Source organism: Tympanuchus pallidicinctus, unplaced genomic scaffold, assembly GCF_026119805.1.
Source record: "Tympanuchus pallidicinctus isolate F22 unplaced genomic scaffold, pur_lepc_1.0 scaffold8, whole genome shotgun sequence".
Classification (NCBI taxonomy): domain Eukaryota; kingdom Metazoa; phylum Chordata; class Aves; order Galliformes; family Phasianidae; genus Tympanuchus; species Tympanuchus pallidicinctus.
In genome coordinates, this window is record NW_026294802.1 from 19204072 (window position 1) to 19224719 (window position 20648).

The window sequence follows — 20648 nt, forward strand, 5'->3', positions numbered from 1 at the left end:
CTTACTTCCTTTTTCTGGATGTGAACAAGTGAAAGGTGTCAGCTTTGCACACAGCACTCAAATATATTCCTTTCAATCAACCAAGCTAAGACGTGGTGAAATCTATTAAAAGAATAAACAAAAAACTCAACCAAGTGTCTGGTAGCTTAGGCATTTTGGTTATGATGTACACATGCTCTTCGATCCATCGAGCCATGTAAAGGCCATGAGCTCTCTTCTGGAACTGGGGGAAGCTGAGAAGTGAATATTTAGAGCAAGATGTGTTGACTCTACAGAAAACTTGATTTCCCCACCCCCGATGATACTTTCACTTTGTATCAGCTCTCTTGCTTATACACGTGTGTGTGCTGCTCCTGCGACTCTCCATCAGCAGCCTGCGTGCTTGTCACTAGCTGCTGCATGGCTCTGGTGGAAGTGGGTAGGCTGGAAGGAAGGTTGCCAAGGACAGGACGCACAAACCACATGCCGCATGCAAAGAGGGCTTGTGAAGAAGAGGTGATCATCAAGCCCTCCTGCTTCTGTTCCACCTGAAGTTTCTGATCAGATGTGCAAGACTTAGATGGCTAGGGCAATGACAGCTTTAACACTATGGAGGAACTGAGACGATTTGGACCTATGCTGAGATTTGTAGTAGGTATCGTATTTAGTGTGTGCCTTGAGGAATTTCTAAGTGGTCAGTTGTATGTATTTCTCCCTGAACCCAATGTGAATCCTGCAGCATGGAGAACATAATCTGATTTCAGAAGACTAAAAAATTTTCAAAGCGAAAACGGGAGAATCTGGCAGGACAGCGGGAGTCCTGTCAGGCTGAAGAAAGCCAATTTTTTCTCAAAAACTGAGTACCTTGAGAAAAAACAGGAACCAAACCTCCTACAGGTAACTTAGTTTTTGATGTTATAATTCACGTGTTTTCTTTTTTAATGTGGCTGGCAAAATTACCTCTGTTCTCAAATCTCAGTAGAACTTTGTCACTGGCTACCAAGGCTGGTAAGAGTAATAGGACCTGACTTTTTCTGGGTATTTTAAAGTATTGAAGATCCCTGAATTGTTCTTTTTTGGATTTTTTTTTCTTTTTTTGTATGTCTTGAATGAATTAGTATTCTCCATTCCCATATGCATTGGTTATAAGACAGATCTTTGACTTTCGTGAGCTTTAGTTAGCAAAAATTGATTTCTCTGTGTTTTATTGAAAATTAAGCACTGCTGATGACATTTGTGTAACTATTGCTGTTTTAATGGGATGATAATTAGTTATTTCTCTTATTGTATTTGATTTGCTCTTGTAAAGGGCAAGCACCATCCCTGAGACTCGTTATTCTGCTGGAGTGGTAAATGCTAGATAGATATGCTCTTCATCAAACAAAGACCTTGGGAAGGGGCTGTGATAACTATATGCAGTTGAAGGAATGTGCTTCTCTTTCTCCCCATACCTGATTTCAAGAATCCTGACAATTGGCCGGTTGATGGGAACAGACATTTTAGCAATTTAGATTTCACTTATGACTAGAATAATTTATGTTGAAGTTTCCTGTGGTGATCTGAGCCAGATGGGCTCTACATGCCTGAGAGCATTCTTTCATAGGTGACATTGGGCTGCTCAGGTGTCAGGTCTGCTTCTAGCACTGGCAGACCACAAGCACATGGCAGAAAAGTAGCTGGAGGCTGTGAGTGAGCCCATGCATTTGTCAGCTCAAAGAGGCTGAAGGAAAGTTTAGCTCTTGGTCACCCTGCAGCAGCCATTTGTCTTTTTCTGAAGATTGGATCAGATAGGGTTGTTTGAGGTAGGCTTGCAGCTCTCCAGAACTTTACATATGTATTTGCATTTTCTTTGGCAGTTCAGATAAAGGGAACTCCTTTGTGTGGGAGCTTTAACATATGGTTGGGAGTCCTACGAGCACTATTTGCAAAAGGCTGCTTTGCTGACTTCAGATAAGTCTCCAGCCTTCAGTGAAAATGTATCAATTTGTTTCTTCCTGCATTTCCTAACCATGTGAGGGATTTTTTACAAGATGAGCCCAAGTCACAGGCTCAAAGAATTGCAGCTGAATTTTCTCGTTGGCTCATCACATGCCTATTGGTAAGCCATCTGCAAAGAAGATAATTGACTGTAATTTGAGATATCTCATCTGAAGGCCTCAATTTCCATTGCCAAGAAAATGAGACTAATGCATATGACATAGGACTATTGTGTAGAATGACTCTCTGTATCTAACCACTGAAGAGCTCTTTGCAGGTGTAAGGCGCTTGTTAATGGCTAATAAGCATTATTTAATTGCACTTTCCACCATCACAACTCCACTGTCCCAAACTAAACCAAATCAAGCTTTATTATAACCTCTACATAGAGAATATTTTTTCCAGCTATAACTGTGCTTGATTTGCCATTTGCTCCCATCTGATCCACATGTGAGCTCTTGAGAGTGACTCAAGTTCAACCTCATCTGACTCAGCTGAAACTGTTCACATGTTCCTAGACTTGTTCCCAAACCTTTGATCACAGTTGCACTTTAAGTCCTCATTTTGTTTGATGGAGCAACTGTCCCATTTCATGCAGTTGAGGGATGAGGGTCTTAGTAAATAGGTGTAGGTTAAAAAAAATCACTGTCACACTCAGCAGGAAAATTTTTCAACCAGTAGGGAACAGACTTGATAAATTAATTGGTTGGCTGTTGCTCACCTATTGCAGGTATTGCAATGCTTTAGGCTGCAAAGAGCCTTTTTCTGAAGAAGGGACCAGCTTTGTCAGTTTAGATGTACCCCAAAATGGCACACACTTCATCTCTGCTTGTACCAAGGCATGACAAACTAGGATAACGTAGTACTTCATTTTCACTAGTTGGAGTCAAGTTCATTACTCATTTGCTCAGCACAAGTGTCAGAGCAGGCTTTGTGAAGTAGCACAAAAATACCAATCATTATCTATAATTTCACTGTGATGTTTATGACTGTGTTTCTCAAAAGCAATTTCCTTTATGAGGCAATTTCATGCCTTACTATGTGCTAATGCATCTTGCTGCTACCTTCAAATGCACAATTTTAGACAACATTTGCACAAAATTCTTTTCAGTTGCTAAATTTAAAAGTTCTCAGTATACTCCTGTGTGAATGTTATAGGCTTTGGAAACTACAGATCCACTGTGTTTACTTCTAATTTCATTCTCGATAAGTATTCATTTACTTGGAGTGACATAGGATTGATTCAGTCTGGTGAGCTGGTAACTGGTGAAGCCAGTTACTAGTTCAGCAAAAGTTCACTTTTTGAGAGGTCACAGAGGAAACACATCATCTGAGAAACAGTTTTCAACAGTTTCCCGTTATCTCCTCCTTGCATATATTTAAGCACTGCCTCAGCATTGGTTGTGCTGTGCTGAAATGCTCTCCCTCTGCCTGTGTGATTCTTGCTCTGGGTTTATGGTGTGTTCATGCGCTTCCAGGTGAGCTTCTAAAGCAGGGGGCAGAGGCCTGACCCTGAGCATTTTGAAACCAGTTTTTCCAACTGTGCCCACTGGGCTTTGCACAGAGCCTTGGCTTCCATTATCCTCCAGTCAGCTGCCCAAGCAGCTCAGCCCTGGGCCCAGGTTTCCTGAAGGTGAGTTGTCTTAATTTCTGTCATCTTTTTGTCACTCTTCTTCAGTTCAGCCTGGGCTTAAGCTAGCTGATGTTTCTACTGTGAGATGTGGCACAGAAGGTAGTGTGCCTGCCGTGGTACTGGAATCAATCAGATGTGCCTGGAGCAAAATGTATGATTTATTCAGCAGTGTGAAGTTTGCATGAATGTGGAGACAGGAGCGGTACATGTGTGTCAGAGAGACAAAGGAAACGCAAAACTCCAAAACTGGTTAGCTCAGCCCAGAGCTGAGGGAAGATCTCATGGTGGCTGCAGCTCCTCATGGGGAGTGGAGAGGCAGCACTGAGCTTTGCTCTCTGAATCTGACTGCTTATATTGTCTTTAGTCCTGCCTGCTGCACTTGTTAATCAAACCAGAACCTGTCTGTCCACAGTTGAAAATAAACCCATATAAGTCCCCTCACCCCTTACTTAAACATTTCTTTACAATATGCCTACCCTGAGCTTCTGGCTGAAAAGATGCTGTGCTGGTGTCCTGCTGGTGGACCTGCAGCGCTGTTTGGCCTTGCCAGACAGGAGCTGCATTATGTCACCCTGATTAACAAATGGACTGCTGTGTCAATAAGCTGCTGCTTATCATGATGTCAGTCTGCACAATGCCTTTGATTTGGAAGACTTTTTAGAAAAAGAATTATAACCTCTTTCCTCTTGATCACTTTATTAAATCCAGATTGATCTTTCATCCAAAATGTCAAGGAATCTGCCAGCAGCTTAGCTATTAATGAAAATTATGACCTGCTGTAAAACAAACAGCCGTGAATTAGAAGTGCAGGTCATGTCTGCATTGGCTGACAAGGTCAAGGGAACTTTACTTCAGCTGTTATTAATTCTCATATTTGACAATGACATAGAAACCAGAGAGTGCAGGTCCTTGTTAATTGCAATTGAACTTGTGCTTCTATCTGAGTGCCACTGAGACCTCAGCTTGCAAACAGGGATAGCTTATGGGAAGGCTGTGTTAGTGACCCTGGCCCCGAGTATTTCACTCGGCTCTGTTTCAGAGATTCCTGCCACTGTGGAAGGGATTGCTTGGCAAATCATACAGCTGTCATGCGTCATCTTAAATTGTATCTGGATGCACTGGAAAGGACCCAGACTGATACCAAGGTGTGTGAACACACTTGAGTGAGAGGGCATTTCCCTTGCCAGATGCTGAACTAGCTCTGCCAGGAGGGAGGATGGCATCCGAAAGGGGCAGGTGATTGGAGCAGACAATTCTTCTAAGCTGAGCTATCGCTACTAATGAGCCAAAGCCTTAATGCCTAATGAATTAAACACGTACTTTATGATGGCTTTGTATTTGTGAATCTCTATAAATCCAGCCCTTAAATTCCTAAGACATTTTGATGATAGGATTGAAGCTCCTAACTCTCTTAGACTCATGCAATGTTGTATCTAAAAGGCTGTAATTACACATAATTCCAATACACAGCTCTGACACAATCTCTGAAAAATCAGTTCTCGATCAGAAGGAGTGCATGCTCCAAGTGCCTGGGTTGGTTATGATTCACAGCTATAATTAAATTATTTTGAAGGTTAAATGCTTAATATTTTTGAGCAAACATGGAAGTGAAACTGAGTTACAGGTTAATGTTCTACTTTTCTCTCATAAGAACGAAGGCCATGTTGATAAGATTTTATCTGCCTAAATAACAAGAAACATCCCTATTACAGTACTGGAGAATGCAGGTGAAAGCACAGGTCCTTGCAGCAAGGAATTTCTTTAATTTTTCTTTGTGTAGTCTGAGCTTGCTTCTTTGTTGAATCGGTGGTGCATATACATAAATAATACATATATTTTGTATCTTACTTCATAGAGCTTCACATCCAATTGGGATTATCCACTATGTGGTGTTTAAGTGGTGTTTGTGTTTCATATGTCAGCTCATAATTGTTCTTATGCACATACACATGACAAAAGACATGCCAAAAGGAATATCTGCATTTGGGCTGGAATGATTAACTAATATGAAAGACAATCATTTGCATTCTGTATATGTGCATATGTTAACTAATTCTGTTTTCAGAATAGATACATCACGGCTCTCTGGCTCTGAAATAATTACAAGCCTCAGATATAGCTGAGGTGTTAGTCACAATGATTTAGCTCTGCTGGTAATGTTGTGAATATACAGAATATTAACATGGTGTGGGGCAGCTATAGCTGAAGTTGAAGCAGAGTCTTATGTGTGCTGAGAGTCCATCCTTCCAAATAGCACCTGTCTGTCAGCACTGGCACCTATCTACTCATGTAAAACCAGGAAGCCCTGTAACAATTGGATCCTTAGTGAAATTCCTTTCAGTGAAAACCACTTTTTAAAAGTGGCCTTCTAAAGCAAGACAACTATATTCTCTAGTTTTCAAGCTCTGCTGTTCCAGCTATCATGCCCATCTGCACATGCCATGATGCCTTTGCTCTCTCAACACATTTCAGTTCTGTGCTTAATGATAAGACCAAAATGTGCCACAAGCGTTTTACTCTATTACTCCGACTATGCACTTCTGCTGATATTTTTGGTTTCTTCAGCTTTTCACAAAATAGCTAGCACTCACAGCTTCTTTTATTTTTCCTGTGACATTTGCAGATAGCAAGCATATCTGGAAATGACAGCGCTGGTAGCAAAGATAGGAATTCAGATAAGCTTAAGGACTGCATTCAGAAACCTTTTGTGATTGACTTATTGGTAGCTATTTCTCCCTCAGCAAGCTCTTTAGTCACCACTAGAGAATGGGACTACCTATTTTTAAGAGAAAGGAAAAAGAAAAAAAACAACCTGAAGACAAGAAAGTTCCGCATTTTCAGAGGTTGCTCACACTTCTGTATGGCACCGCACACCATGCAGCTGTGTGTTTTCTTAAAAAGAGACAGAGTGCTGCTCCCCCTTAGACAAAGCAGCAAAGGCAGGCGCAGCAGCAGCTGTGCACTTGGTGTTCTGAGCTGTGGCTTGAAGCTACCCAGCCCTCCAGTTCCTCATTGAGCAGAGCAGCAGCTAGCTTCAGCTTTAGGGTTTCTGCCACCCTGCTGGTGTGCCTTGCTGCTGGCAAGGTGCTGCAGCAGTGTTCTTGACTGCCAGTGGGAGCTACCTAAATATGGAGACACTATCTGATCACTACGAATTAGAAAGAGAGGCTTTTTTTTTCCTTCTTTTTCTCTAGCAAAAGAGAAGTTTTATTTTTACCCTTTTTTCCACTTAACTTTTCAAAGATTTTCCACATTTGGTTAAGGAGCAATTTACTGAATTTGACAGTAGATGTTCAATTGTAGCCTATAGCTGGAGAGTTGATGATGTTGCATCTTCAGTGAGTTAGATGGAAACAGCAGCTTTTACTGGAGAAGAGTGTCAGGGCAGTGTGTTTTCCTGGTTACTTTTTGTAATTAAGGAAGAGAAGAATACCTGTAGGTGGCAATAGCACAGTAGCTGTAGCTACATGCCTTTTCTTTTAATTAGTAATTTACCATCAAATGCATTTTCTGCAATTTCAATTCAGCGAGTAGTATTACTGATACTGAGAACTGGAGTGATGTGGTCTCTAACCCTGGATTCCAAAATGTGAAGTGCCAGGTTCTCTATGCTCCCAGCACTGCTGAACTTAGGCAGATTCATGGATGACCTTAGAAACTGCAACATTTCCCTATTTTATATACATATATATAGAGAAAGAGAGAGAGAGAGAGAGAGTCTGAAATGAATGCATTCTCTCAGTAAACTGAGTTGGTGGGCTCACATTCCAGCCCGTGGGTGCTCTTCCAAGATGAACACATGGTGCAAGTGAGTACTGATGGTATATGGGAAGCAGAACCACACCTGTACAGTTTTATGAGGTGGCCAAGGGCAAAGTGATGGGACAAGCAGCAATGCTGCCAAGGGCCAGCAATGAGTGGACTGATGGTTTCACATGGGTTGTTCAATGCCTTTTGGAATACACTCCTTGAACAGCAACACATCTAAAGTGTCAGAAGTTACTAATTCACTTAGTCATTGCATGATGATGCCTTGGATGTATCTCTGTATTGGTTAAAGGCCAACAGTACAGAAGTACTGTTGCAAACAGTTGAAGTACTGTGTGCAAACAATTGCACAGATGCAAAGTAATGCAGACTTTTTAGTTTGCAGCTTTCTTCTGCAATATTTCTTCTGCATTGTTATCGGTACTTGATAAGTTATTTAAATACCTACTAAAATTTGGCACAAATATTGTGCATTAAATGAGACAACATTATCTGAACAGAAAAATCAAGGCTCTCTTTATGGCCCAGTGTCTATGGTGGCATTTTCCTTAAATTCCACAAGGTGAGGAAGCAACATACAGCTTGGAGTTCTGGCTGTCCCTAGAGGAACCATTTATCCAGATTATTATTTTCTGGGGGAGCCTGATGTAGCATTCCAAGTACTTTGCTGGCTGACAGTAGTTCAGAATAAAGATTTTTTTCCGCAGAAATGTAATCATTACCTTTAGCTATAAAAGCCCATTGCTCAAGGAAACCTGTCAATGCTTACATCCCTGTAATTGCACTATCATTTTAACTGGCATTTTAATTAAGGCTCTTCAGCTAATCAAGCTCAAAACCTGGAACTGTTTGTTGCACACCTGAATTAACAGACTAAAAGGAACAAGGTGAAGCAGGCTCAGTGTAAAACGTTGGAGAGTTATCTGAAATTATTTGAAGTTATTTGAAAGACATTTAAGTGCCAGGGTAAAGTGAAATTGAAGCCCCATGAGCACTGCTGTTGAGGCTCTGGGAGGAACAGGTGGGGCAATGACTTCTGCAGCACTGCTTTGTTGGTAGTGGTAGTTCTCCCTGTAGCCGAAACTCAGAATTCCACATCTGTTGATGTTGTTGCCCACACACTTGTAGAGAAGCCTGTGATGGCAGTTTCACGCAGCTGTGATTTATTGCTGTGATTCACTGTACGTGACTGGACTTGCTGTCCTCTCAGCAGAAGGTGTGTTGTTCTCATTCAAGTATTTTATAGCTCCTTTTCATTTCCTTTTGCTCTGAAGCTTCAGATAGTTCAGACCTTTAAGGAAACTTTCATGCTGGTAGAATTCATTGGTGAAATATCAGAAAAGTTATATCTAAGACTAAGCTTGGAACTGGTATACTTCAATCTTGTCTTTCACTATTGATTCAAAGTTGTTTGAACTATATAGTAACATATGCCTGCTTTCTTTGCAGCATTAAAGCTTGCAAAGGAACAAAATTACAGCCTCTAAAGGTTAAGAAAAATAAGCAGCCAACGCAGATTAGAGTTTTATAACAGTAGTGGGGGCGGAAACAAGGTTAAAAATCTTTCTGTGAACCAGATATCAGACACAGGTTTCCATTGTCAGACTGGGAACTCAATGAAAGTATGATGACCTCAGCTGAACTTAATTATCTGGTTGTATAATGATCATAAAAAGAAAGGGAGAGGCTCAGAAATACTGCCTTTGCTGTTCTTGTGTAAGTGCTGGGCAGGGAAGCACTGGGTAACAGAGAAGTTGAAGGTTTTATTTTGTGTGTATGCTTCAAATCTCTGTTTGTGTTTTCTTTCTCAATAAGATATTTTAAAAAGGTTGTGAGAAAACTTAAGACTTGACTGCACAGGTTAATTAGTTTCTGAGGAACGTAGGGGCCAGCCTGTGGTAATTGTGCTGGACAATACAGATCAGTGGTTTACAGCCAGCAGTAATGTTCTAAACATAGTGCAGTTCCTCAGTTTCACAACATGGGCAGATTCCATGCGTATGCTCCTGGATTTGTGGGTAACATCGTGCCATTTTTGCTTCCTGTGGTGCCGTTCCTGGGTTTGTTGATACCCTGTGCTGCAGCAGCCTTCAGAGTGGAGGTTGGTGTTGGGCCACAGTGGGCATGGGGCTGTTGGGCAGCCAGCTTGCTCGCTCTGGCCCTGCTCCAGCTTAACAGAGGGGTGGAGCGTGGCCCATGGTGTGTGATGTTTGTCAGGGGGCATGGCACAGGCCTCTGAGCCTCTTCCCATGGCAGAGCTAATCTGACCTTAGCCTCTCAGCTCCTTCTCCTGTGCTCCACCTGGCACCTTCTTAAACTGTTTTCATTATCCGATGGACACCATGGCCTGTAGTAGTGTTCCTATGGCCAGTGTGGGATAGAGGGAGCCTGCTGATGGTGGTGCCTTCTGCAATGACAAGTGTGTTTACAGCGGCAGCAGAGGAAATAAATATCGATAGAAATGGTTTCTGGTTCACAGTTTCAGTAATGTCTTCAGCTTTCAACTGAGCTGAGACTTCTGTGAGGTGAATGACCCATTGCAGGCTACAGAGATGTTTCAGTTTACATAAAAATTTTCAGGCATCCTTAAGCATCTGTGAATGCTCCTGGGGATTGCAAGGTTACTGCAGATTTCTGTTTCTTTTGCTGTGTGTTTTATTTTGACTCTTGGGATGAATGCACAGAGGCAGAGGTAGCAGCTGGTTCAACAGGCTGTCTGTACCCTCCATCCTTGTTCCACCCTGAGCGCGTCAGACAACAAATGCCACCAGCTCTCCTAGCTTTTGCCATCTCCTCACCTGGCATTCTTCTCTGCTTCCTGGAGATCTTCAAAGCAAACTTCAGCTGCTGGTCCCATCCCCCTGTCCTCAGGAGCCAGCCATGTGGCAGACACGGCAGGGTAGGACATGCCTGCATGTTTACTCCCCAAGGATATGGTGAGCAATGGCTGTAAAGGGAGTGAGGGGCCAGTGTGCTACTCTGGTGCCAGGAGGCCACATATGATGAAGAGTGCTTGCATTGCATGATGTTGATGCCTTTCTTAGGCTCCGAGTTACCAATATACATTTAAAGATAAAACTTGACATACATAAGCAGGTTTTTATATTGAATTCTTTCACTCCCAGGCAGATTTAAAACTTGGTACCACTGCATTACAGTGTGCTCACAGATGCAGTGGATTGTCTCAGGCAAGCTCTCGCGTGTCTCGCAGCATCACCTACACAGTAGATTGCTGGGTGTTGCTGCCATGCTTAATGCTAGCTATGACTTTCTTGGTGCCCACCTGCTTTTAGCTTCCCTTGAAAAGTGGCTGCTGCCACAAAATAACCCAATTTCTGTTATTGTTATAACATTTAAATGACATAGCATGGTCAAAACAAGCCATCTGTGCTGACAAGAATTTTCCACGTGAACACAGTTGAGGCTTCAGCCGTCAGCAGCAGAGGAGACTCAGTTAACAGCATCTATCTGTCTCCCTTACAATTTATTTCAAATTCATCTGAGGCATCCATTCACTGTCTCCCATCTTTCAGAGAGAATGACAGAAATAAGATTACTTGGAAACTGTCTGAGGGCTGAAATTCGTTCTGTGCTGGCACAGAGCACAGAACCCAGTGGGAGAGAGCCACAGAGCGCTTCTTTTCTTGGAACACTGTCATCTATATACTGCTTGTATATCTTTATCTGTGCTGTATTAAAGCACAACAGCTTACATATACATGTATATATAAATTAAAAATACCCTCAGGCTGGTATATGGGGGGTCCTGTATGTGTTAAGTCTTTCAAGCGAGCCACAAAATCCAAGGATGCAGAAAAAGCACAGTTGAATATTAATCAACTTGCAGCGGGGGGGGGAGGGGGCTTTCAGGCTCTGGGCAGTAATGTTAGTGCTGGGGCCATGTCTAAAAGCTAATGCTGTATTTTTTTCCCTGTTTGAGTTTGTGTTGGTGGCTCACCTCACTCCTTATCAGCTCTTTTTTAAGGAAAGACAGATTAGTGATGAAGTAAAAAGACCAAACGGATTATCAAGTGATGATTAAGTTTTATCAAGTGATTCGTGTGCTATAGCCCTTACCAAATGAGCAACAAATCAGTTTGCCTTTGAAATAACATCACAGAAGAGGCATTGGCCATCAATTAAATCAACAGCTTGTATGTGCACATTTTGAACGCCTGCAAAACAGAGAGATTTCATTCTCTCTCTCAGGTACCTCATAATCTAATGAGGTTGGCACATTCTTCTAAGTACTTGCATGAATATGTCAGTGTCTTTGTGAAATGTGAGTGCACAGAGTTAGCTCTGAGCACCCGTTGCCACGGATGTCCCACCTATGGGCAGCAGCTGCAGCAAGGGCCGGTGCTGAGCAGTGCAGGCGCTGTGATCCACGAAGTCTAACAGAACCGTGGCTTCTCATGTGCAGGACTCCCTACATATCTAAGCAGCAACACCAATCTGCTGATCAAATCCCTAATGAACAAAATCACTTTGGCTACTATCATTAGATTGGTATCAGAGGGAAAACATACATGCAGAAACTTGGGACGTATTTCTGAAATTTCTCATGAGCAACAAACTGCTGTCACATGCATGGACTTTAGGCAGCTCTTCTGCACTTATTCAATTAAATCCTAGTAAATGGAATCAGGAAAAGCCAGCTAAGAGATGTGATGTATTTCTTCCCTCCTCCTGAGAGACTGCCTGCCAGCTTGCAGCCCACCTATTAGTAAGAGAACACTGCAGCTGCTAAGTGCTAGAACTGCGAGTTTTCATAGAGCATCTCACACTTGTGATTTAGGAAACAATTCTGTTTCCTAACATCCTACAATTTATTGCATATTCTGTCTTTTGATTTGTATATGTGTCTACAAATATATATATTTCTGCATATTTTGCTTGAGATACATAGATTTGCATGATTAAGTGTGACTGGAGACTCTATCCAACAATTAAAGGTAGCCATGTGTCACAGAACTTGTGGTGAAAAGACCTGCTTTCCAGTTTAAGTGACGACATGTAAGGTTTGACTGCATGCCCCCAGCGGGGCTGTAGTCAGCTCCAGACACTGCATCTTATTTGAATGGTTCTGCAGACCATGAGAAACTTGTTCCAATTACAGGGCTGATTTTTCCCCTACTTTAATGGTTCTCTACCATTTACTGAGCTAAAGCCTATCATCAAAAACAGAAGAAATTTGAGAGGATCTTAGCTGCTGGAAACTGGTAATGGTCTCAGAAGTCAACAGCTTTGTCCCAATTACAAAGATGAGCCCAGAAATCCTTACAATCGACACATACCCTGCAGAAAAAGCCTGCTTATTCTTTAGGATCTCTTTGAGACTTCTACATCCTTCCTCAAATTGCTTTCTTTGCCTTTCCCAATTTTGTTACTTATTCTTCATGTAACACAGTGACCACTTGAGAACAGCTCAGGCTTATGGCAGACCGATAGGAGGATGTGACTGGGGTGTTCCCCTGCTTGCTGCCCGGTGCCACAGCCAAACTGCTTGCTCTGCCTAAAAAATGCCAGAAGCATTGGAGAGGCATGAAGAAATGATGTGCATATTTTGATGTATATGCCTGTAAAAGCTAATGAGCAAAGAAACGATAGCTTAAGCAACATATTTTTAACTTCTAACACTTTTCTGTCTGGTAATTCATCTTATTTCTGCAATTACAGTGTGATGTACAGACCTGGCAGCAGGTGTTCATGTGCTAATTCAGAAGCTGTGTCCTTAACACGGAAAAACCAAACCAAGGGTGAGGGAAATGCAGATGTGCATGTTGTTACCGTCACACATTTGCTGCACATGTAGGTGCGTGCAGGTCCAGTAGTACAGAAGGAAACAAGAGGGCTGCAGCAAGAAGTTTTAGCAGAAGAGATGTGAAATTAAAGCAAGGTTTGTCACAGTGCAAACAAGCTGCTGAAAATCTAGCCATGTGCATGCAATTTGATGTTTTAGGGTCTGCTAATCTCTTCTGGTTGTAAGTCACTTATAGGATTTTGATAGATGGGTAGAAGAGTCTTGCTGAGAGCCATTACTTAGCAGCTGTTTATTTTTATTCTCGTCCTAAGAGGATTCACTTAAAAGTATTCACTTTAATATGCTTAGGGATATTGTTTAACTCTTAGATGTTTACTTTGCTTTCTGCTACATTCACTACACAGGAATGCAAGATATCTCTGCTGGTTTTGTTGAGCTCAGCTACTTATTTTCTGCATCAGTGAAGCTGAGTTGCGTACAGATGTACCCTTATTTTTTACTCTGGGATGCCTTAGAAAAATAAAAACATTATGGTTTGAGGGACTGACCAGATAAAGTTCAGATAATGAAAGGAAATTTCCATACCAGTAGCACAAGGAAAATTCAGATAGATTTAGTGAAGCATCCCCCGAAGATGACACATTCTTAGAGAACACTGGGGCATAGTTTTCCCGCTGGGTCAGTTATTTTGGTTGTGTATAGATGTTTTTCCCTTCCTAGCAGATCAGATAATTGTTTGAACTATTACCTCAGACGCTTTATTTCCACAGATGTTCTAATGCCACATTTGCATTTTCCTCGGTCCTTCAGGCAGCCCTATTAGTTTTCATCTCTCCCTCATCATAATTTCAGCAGCTGGCATTGCAGTCCCCAAGAGCTGACTTTTCCAGATATAATTGCTGATCTCAAGTTCACCGGCAGAGTCACTCCAATGCTTCCTGCTAGGTTTTTGCTTGGGTGAAGCTTGTTTTCTTTCCAAGGCTGTAATGTAAGCTCAGTACTTTTGAAGTTCTTTTAGGAAAGGGGAAAACAGTTTTGACATGCCTGTGCTCCTACAGCTATCCACACATAGTTGTTAGTTGGCTTACCATTTATCTGCATCCTCATTCCTTACCTTTCACAAAGATAATTAACCTCTGTAAAGACCACAGATCCACATAAAGATCAGTTTGCTTGTTGATGTTAAGAGTCTGGGTACAAATATTGTGACACAACACAACCCATGGCAACTAAGAACGTGAATTTCTGATCAAAGTCCTCACTCCTGCCTTCTGTGGGGCCTTGGTATCTCCCTGCCCACGGCCAAATCAGGCCTGCTGCATGAGGAGCTGTGTAACACAAATCCCTCTCTCTATCGTTATCCAATAGTGTATTTTCTTTTAATAGAGGTAGTTGTCACCTGTATCAGCTTCCTGACCAGCTCAACAATGCTGCATCCAAATTACAGTGCAACCACAAGAATAAAATATTAGACCAAACACAAGCATTAGATGTATATCTCTCTGCCATGATCATGCATGTATGTAGCATTACAGGGTACCAACTCGATCAGTTCTACACACTAATTCTGAGGCAGGCACACCCTGGCAGTCATTGCTTTGTGTTGCAGCTTAAGAGCATGACATAAACACACCCCCACCTGTATTATTGCTTGAGGGCAGCCTGCATGGGTTGCTTCCAGCTCCATAACCATAATGGACTGTTTGTCTTTATGGCCCCAGTGCCATCCTGTGCCTGCGGCTTCAGGGCCACTGACGTCATGCTGCTGGGAGCACCCTCCTGCAGCTCTGGTGCCCTGCACAGCCCGCCTATATCTGCATGGGACGGTACATATAGGGTGAGCCTGCTGGCAGCCGTGCGTTGCTGCTGGCTGTGCAGATCCTGTGGTACTGCAGGTATGTTGCCCACAATTGCTTTGCCTCATAGCCAAGGCGGAAGGGTTCCCTTCAGCTTGAGCAAATCCTCAAACCATACTTAGAGTTTCAGCATCACTGAACAGAACTGCTGGGAATTGTAGGTTTTGTTAATGAGAACTTGTCATAACCATGGAAAATGTAGCTTTTTTTTCTCTTAGAAAAAAACTCACTCTCTTAATTAAGAGTATCTTTTCTGGTAAGTTTTCAAATGGTGAAAAGCTTGTGATACATTTTTTCAAAAGACAGAAAACATGAGGAAATATTTTGTGTAGAAAGAAAACAAACTTCCATGGGAAGAAATGCATGATTTTGGTGAGTGCTGGTGAAGATTACGCTGCTCTGTTTCCTAGTTGTATCACACCTGTTTGTCTAAGGTGCTGAACACTGGTGGATCTGTTGAGTGTTGGAGCAGTGGTGAGATGTGTGCTTTCCCTTCCTATCAGCCTGTGCAGCACCAGCTGCTGCTGACTGGTTTGTATGCATTTGTGCAGCATGCCTTCTCCTCAGCTAAAGCTGCTGGCTAACAAGCTGCCTTACCTCATCGTGACTTCTGTGTATCTGCTCACTACAAGGCTTAATCCCTCATGATATGTGCCATGTTGCTGTTAGTGATTTTATGCTGCTATTAGAGTATATATATTGCCTTAATGCTTTCTAATATGAGTCCTGATAGCAAACATTTCAAAGCCTACGTGTCATAATTAATCTTTGTTAGCTGAATTGGAAAGTTGGAGCACTCAATTTCTCCTCTTATAATACTTCAAATAAAATAGTTTGTAAGGTGGTGCGTGCGTGTGAAACATGCAAACAGAAATTCAAGGAAATGTTGTAAAAGAACAGTTTTGCTATTAAGCCTGTAATTATTACAGTTTTTTCCTCTATTTTGATTAGTGAGATTCCTGTTGATAATGGCATACCTTTATACTGGGCTTATAAAATCTATTTGACATCTGTAAAATTGTTGGCCTGAGGTGCTTACAAAAAAGAAGTGTGAGCTGCTTGTAGCTCAAGCAGAGGCAACTCCCTGCCACTGTTCTGGATCAGGCCAACCCCAGCACTTCTGCTATAACTGCTTTCTTTAAGGTAGGCGGAGACAGCCTCATCTTAGTTTTGGTCCAGAAAATGATATTCTTATATGGTAGTACAGAAATTCTTATTGGTCAGTGTTGCATCTCCACCATTCTACCTTCTAGAGATCTAGTGCTGTAATATTTTCCTTTCATGGAACTTAAAGGAGAAACTCCCCTGAAATGCTGGGATTTCTTTTGGGACACAAAGATGTTGATGGGCCTGGGGCATCTCCTGTAAGAGGAAAGTCTGAGTGACATGAGTCTGTTCAGCCTGAGGAAAAAAAGTCTGAGGGGCTATTTGATAAATATTTGTGAATATCTAAAGGGGATGGGAAGCAAATGGATGAGGCCAGACACCTCTCAGTGGTGTGTAGTGATAGAACTGTGAGTAATGGCTTAAAACTTGTACATAGGTAGTTCTGTACTAACATGTGGAAGAATTTCTTTACAGTAAGGGTAACAGGGCACTGAAACAGGTTGCTCAGAGAGGCCGAGAAGTCTATTTCTATGGAGATACTCAAGACCGATCTGGACGCCTACCTCTATGATCTATTGTAGGGGAACTGCTTTAGCAGGGGGTTGGACTCAATGATTTCTTGAGGTCCCCTCCAACCCCTGCAATTCTGTGATTCTGTGATTGTAACTCATGTTGCTACAGTTTCCAAAATAATTGTAAAATATACTACTGCTCATATATTCCTGCTAAAACATCCCAGGGATGAAAAAAAAAACAACCATAAAACTGTGTGATATTTCATATATTTTATTGCTTGTAGAAGAACAAAGTAGAAGACTTAAATCTCTGACTTCTCAGACTTCATTGAATCACAGAACTGCAGGGGTTGGAAGGGACCTCAAAGCTCACCTAGTTCCAACCCCCTGCCATGATCAGGGCTGCCAATTTCACAATGAATAATAGCTTATGGATTTTTGATTTTCAAAAGGTCCATCAGGGTATGAATATATGTTAAAAATTCAGTTTTATCTTTTCTGTCTAAAATATAATGTTTCACATACTGTTTTCAGAATCTGCCAGATGAGATTTAAAAACAGAAATCTTGCTGTATCTTAATCTAAATAATTATTCCAGTAGTTCAAAATTGTATCATTCGGATCCAGAAAAGTATATGTGTGCAGGTGTTGCGAGTCAATCTTGTTAAGAATGAATACTTACATGCAAGAAGTTAGGAAGATATACAGCTATCTTTGGAACATTGGTAGCAAGTTAATTTGCTGTGAAATATGCAGAAATATGTGATAAAAGCTTTGCATTATGAAGCAACTGGCAAAACTTTAGATAGCAGATCTGAGTTTTATCCATAAAGAGCATTATAAAATGAAAGTAAAATGTATTTAATATCTGTCTGCAATACAGCTGAGGGGCAATTACAGCAAATACTTTATTGTATGGAAATTATTCCATAGAATTATATAGTATAGGTAGTAATACCCCAGAACCTGCTCCTTGATAAAGTGCTGTATTCAGGTGATTGAAGGGAGAGTGCTGGTCCATACGTACAAATGATGAGTCATATCAATTTACTTAGCCTAATGTATACTGTCTGTGTTGTGCTGTAGGGCTTTTGTGTGTCTGTCTGGTTTGTTGGTTATTTTGTTATTTGCTGCCTTTAAGACATTTGTTGAGAAAATCAGGCACTTGGAAAATGCATGCCAATTAAACAGAATGACATTTTGGCTTTCTGCTTAGTTGAGGCTATTTCAAGTCCCTGTCACCCAAATCAGAGCTAAATGTCATATGTTTAAGTCTGGCACATGGAGAAGTAAACTGGAAGGAGCTTTCTGTTTTCCTTACACCCATTTTAAATGGGCTCTTAATCATTTTTATCTAATGGTTTATATTAATGCTTGATAACACAACAGACAACATGCTTAACATAGGTCCCTACACAGGTCCTCTTAAAGGAGAGCTTTCATGCTTCAGTGAACTAGAGTTAGCAGGACCACAGCTAGGTGAAGTGTAGATGGTCAGTCGACTGATGGTGCAGAGAGAAACTGAACTTTGTGCTCCCATCATTTGCATGTCTGTAAATAGAGAATGACTGTAGTGAAACCCGGAGGGCTGTGGCAGTTTCCATGTTGTAACAAGGCTCATGAGGAAGAAGTGTAGGCGTAGTTGTCTGATCATTGATTTTTCTGTCCTCTGGTAACCTATCTATGTTTTCTGGCTGATTGGCAAAGAAGTCCAGCTCCAGCATTTGACACTGTTTGTTGATATGGAAATACATGATGCCACACATTTAGCATGACTTAATGTATATGGGGTCACACACGGGCAAAGCACTTCATAGGCAAATAGAATTGGCAGATTCCTGTCCAGTACAATGTACAATCTGTGTGCAATCATCAGCCATAAACAAAGTCGGGGTGTCTGAAGCTGCAGCCAAACAAGTAGTATGGTGCAAGTGTGGTGTTATTGTATTCACTTGCAGTGCCTTTAGGAGCTCAGACGTCAGCTACCCAGCTACAAACACTTCAGGGGGGCTGCATGCTCTTCTCTGAATAGAGGGTGTGCCCTGAGCAACTGTTGTTATCATGGGCTATACCTAAGTTTTTGGCTTCTTTGTTTCAGTTTGGGATAGAAGGTCTCACTGGCACAACCTCTTGCACAGTGCTTTGAGTAAAAGGTTCACATTCACGTTTTGGGAGGGTGTGCACCTGTTTGTGGCTGTCAGTCCTGTATACCCCATGGTAATGCCAAGGCTGATTTGAGGCGAGCAGGTTGGATATTAAAGGCTGGATGTTGTGTTGAGGGACATGGTTTAGTGGGAGCTACTGGGAATAGGTGAACGGTTGGACTGGATGATCTTGAAGGTCTTTTCCAACCTTGGTGATTCTATGATTCTATGATTCTATGATATGCTCATTCCCAAGTGAGCTCCAAATCAGATATTGTGAAGCCGAAAACAATTTGTACACTGATGAGCAACAACCATTTCCTTTGCCCAAGGGAGAATTCTGTACCATGTTGCCTCTGCAACATGGGTCATCTTTCCTGTAAATAGCTGGATGCCAGGCAGTTTCTTGGATATAGAGAATAGTTCTTATTTCAGTCAGCTAAAAAGGTTCTTAATGATAGCATTTAACGTGCAAAACACTGCCACCATCCTGTAGGTAGTTTGCACTATCGCTGTCAGCAGCAGCAGAGGGGAATTATATAGCAGCAATTTCCTTGTCTGTACAAGGACAGGGCAAAGAAGGAAGGGGGAGGACTTCTGCTGCCCTCAGCTGGAATTTTGCACGTGCTTATTTGTCCTTAATCCTCTATCAATACATTGCAGTGATAAACACAAACAGTCTTAGGTTGGGAGTTTTTAGGTGTGCAAAATGGATACTCTTGGAGTGTTAGATCCTGAAAGTGCATTAAAAAAGGTCTGTATGAGGAGAGGAGAGGGGGAGGGGATCTGATTGGAAGTTTTTAATAAATATCTGAGCGTTTGTCATCGTCAGAGCTTCTGAGTGATGTTCAGGCTGGCAAAGCAGCCTGTCAGTCATAGTGTGATCCCTTGCAGGTTCATGTTGGTACAGGCAGACCGAGTACCTCCTTTCCCGCGGGTATGAGACTCATGCTTTGGCAGCAGCACTGGGAGCAGTGACGCGTGCTCATGGATAACCTACGCCACTCAGCGCTGTCCCGTTTGCTGTCGGATTTAGAAATGGCACTGGCAGGCTCTCATACGTCGGACTTCTCCCTGGTGACTGGCTGTGACAAGCTTTTGAAAAATGTTTTGGAGGCAGTGTTGAAAAGTCTCTTGTAAGAAGCCCCGGTATCCTGTTTAAGTGTACAGATGTTATCGTTGTGAAAAAAGGGACCTTCACCTTCTTCCTGAGCAAGCCTTTGCCAACTTATGCTTAGCACTTTATGTGTAATTTGTCCCAACATCATCAGAACACAGCATTTAATAATAGTGTTTTTAATTCTGGAGGACTCAAGGTTCTGTGCAGAAGAAAGGTGCTGTGGTTTTCCTTTTACAAATGTGGTAGTGGAAGCCTGGAGAAGTAAGCTGCCAAGATTCATGATAAAACTGGATAAAGAATGTGGCTAAATCTCTAGCCAGTCTCCTAATCGATAGGACTGTGGTGCCTTTCATCTCCATCAAGGTTTCCTTCCCCATGCGTGCAGAACCCCATCTATCGGACTACTCTGTGAGGAGCTGGACTTAGCTCAGTAATCTCTCTGTCACCACTGCCACCACTTCTCCCTCAGGGGCCCATGCATAAGTCGGTGCATCTTATCAGTGTCTCCCAGATGGAATGGCTGTGACTGTTGCGTGGGGTCATGCGACAGGAAACGGATGGCAAGGATGCAGCTCGTGCAGGGGGAGCAAGCTGGATGTCTCATGCTTTGGTCACTGCCTTTGCTCAACCCCCAGAGATTTTGTTTTCCTGAAACAGAATAATGCAGTTGAACGCAGCACTGATGTCTGCTCCGCTGTGTGCCACGTATGGTGCTATATGCCCTTCTTCTGTCATCCTAAGTTTAAACAGATCTTCCACTCCTAACTTGCATGATTTTTAAAAGG

The 20648-nt window shown here is 42.1% G+C and overlaps 1 protein-coding gene across 2 annotated transcripts in view; it reads left to right on the forward strand.

Moving 5' to 3' along the window:
- Positions 1 to 20648, forward strand: part of TMCC3 (transmembrane and coiled-coil domain family 3) — a 123818-nt gene that overhangs the window by 56835 nt on the left and 46335 nt on the right. The window contains exon 1 of one of the 2 annotated variants that reach the window (XM_052667397.1): positions 14914 to 15016. The exons of the other annotated variant lie outside the window; for it this stretch is intronic. The gene's annotated coding sequence lies outside the window, so the exon portion shown is untranslated. Of the gene's footprint in view, positions 1 to 14913; positions 15017 to 20648 lie in introns of those variants that run through there. 2 annotated transcript variants of the gene reach the window in all.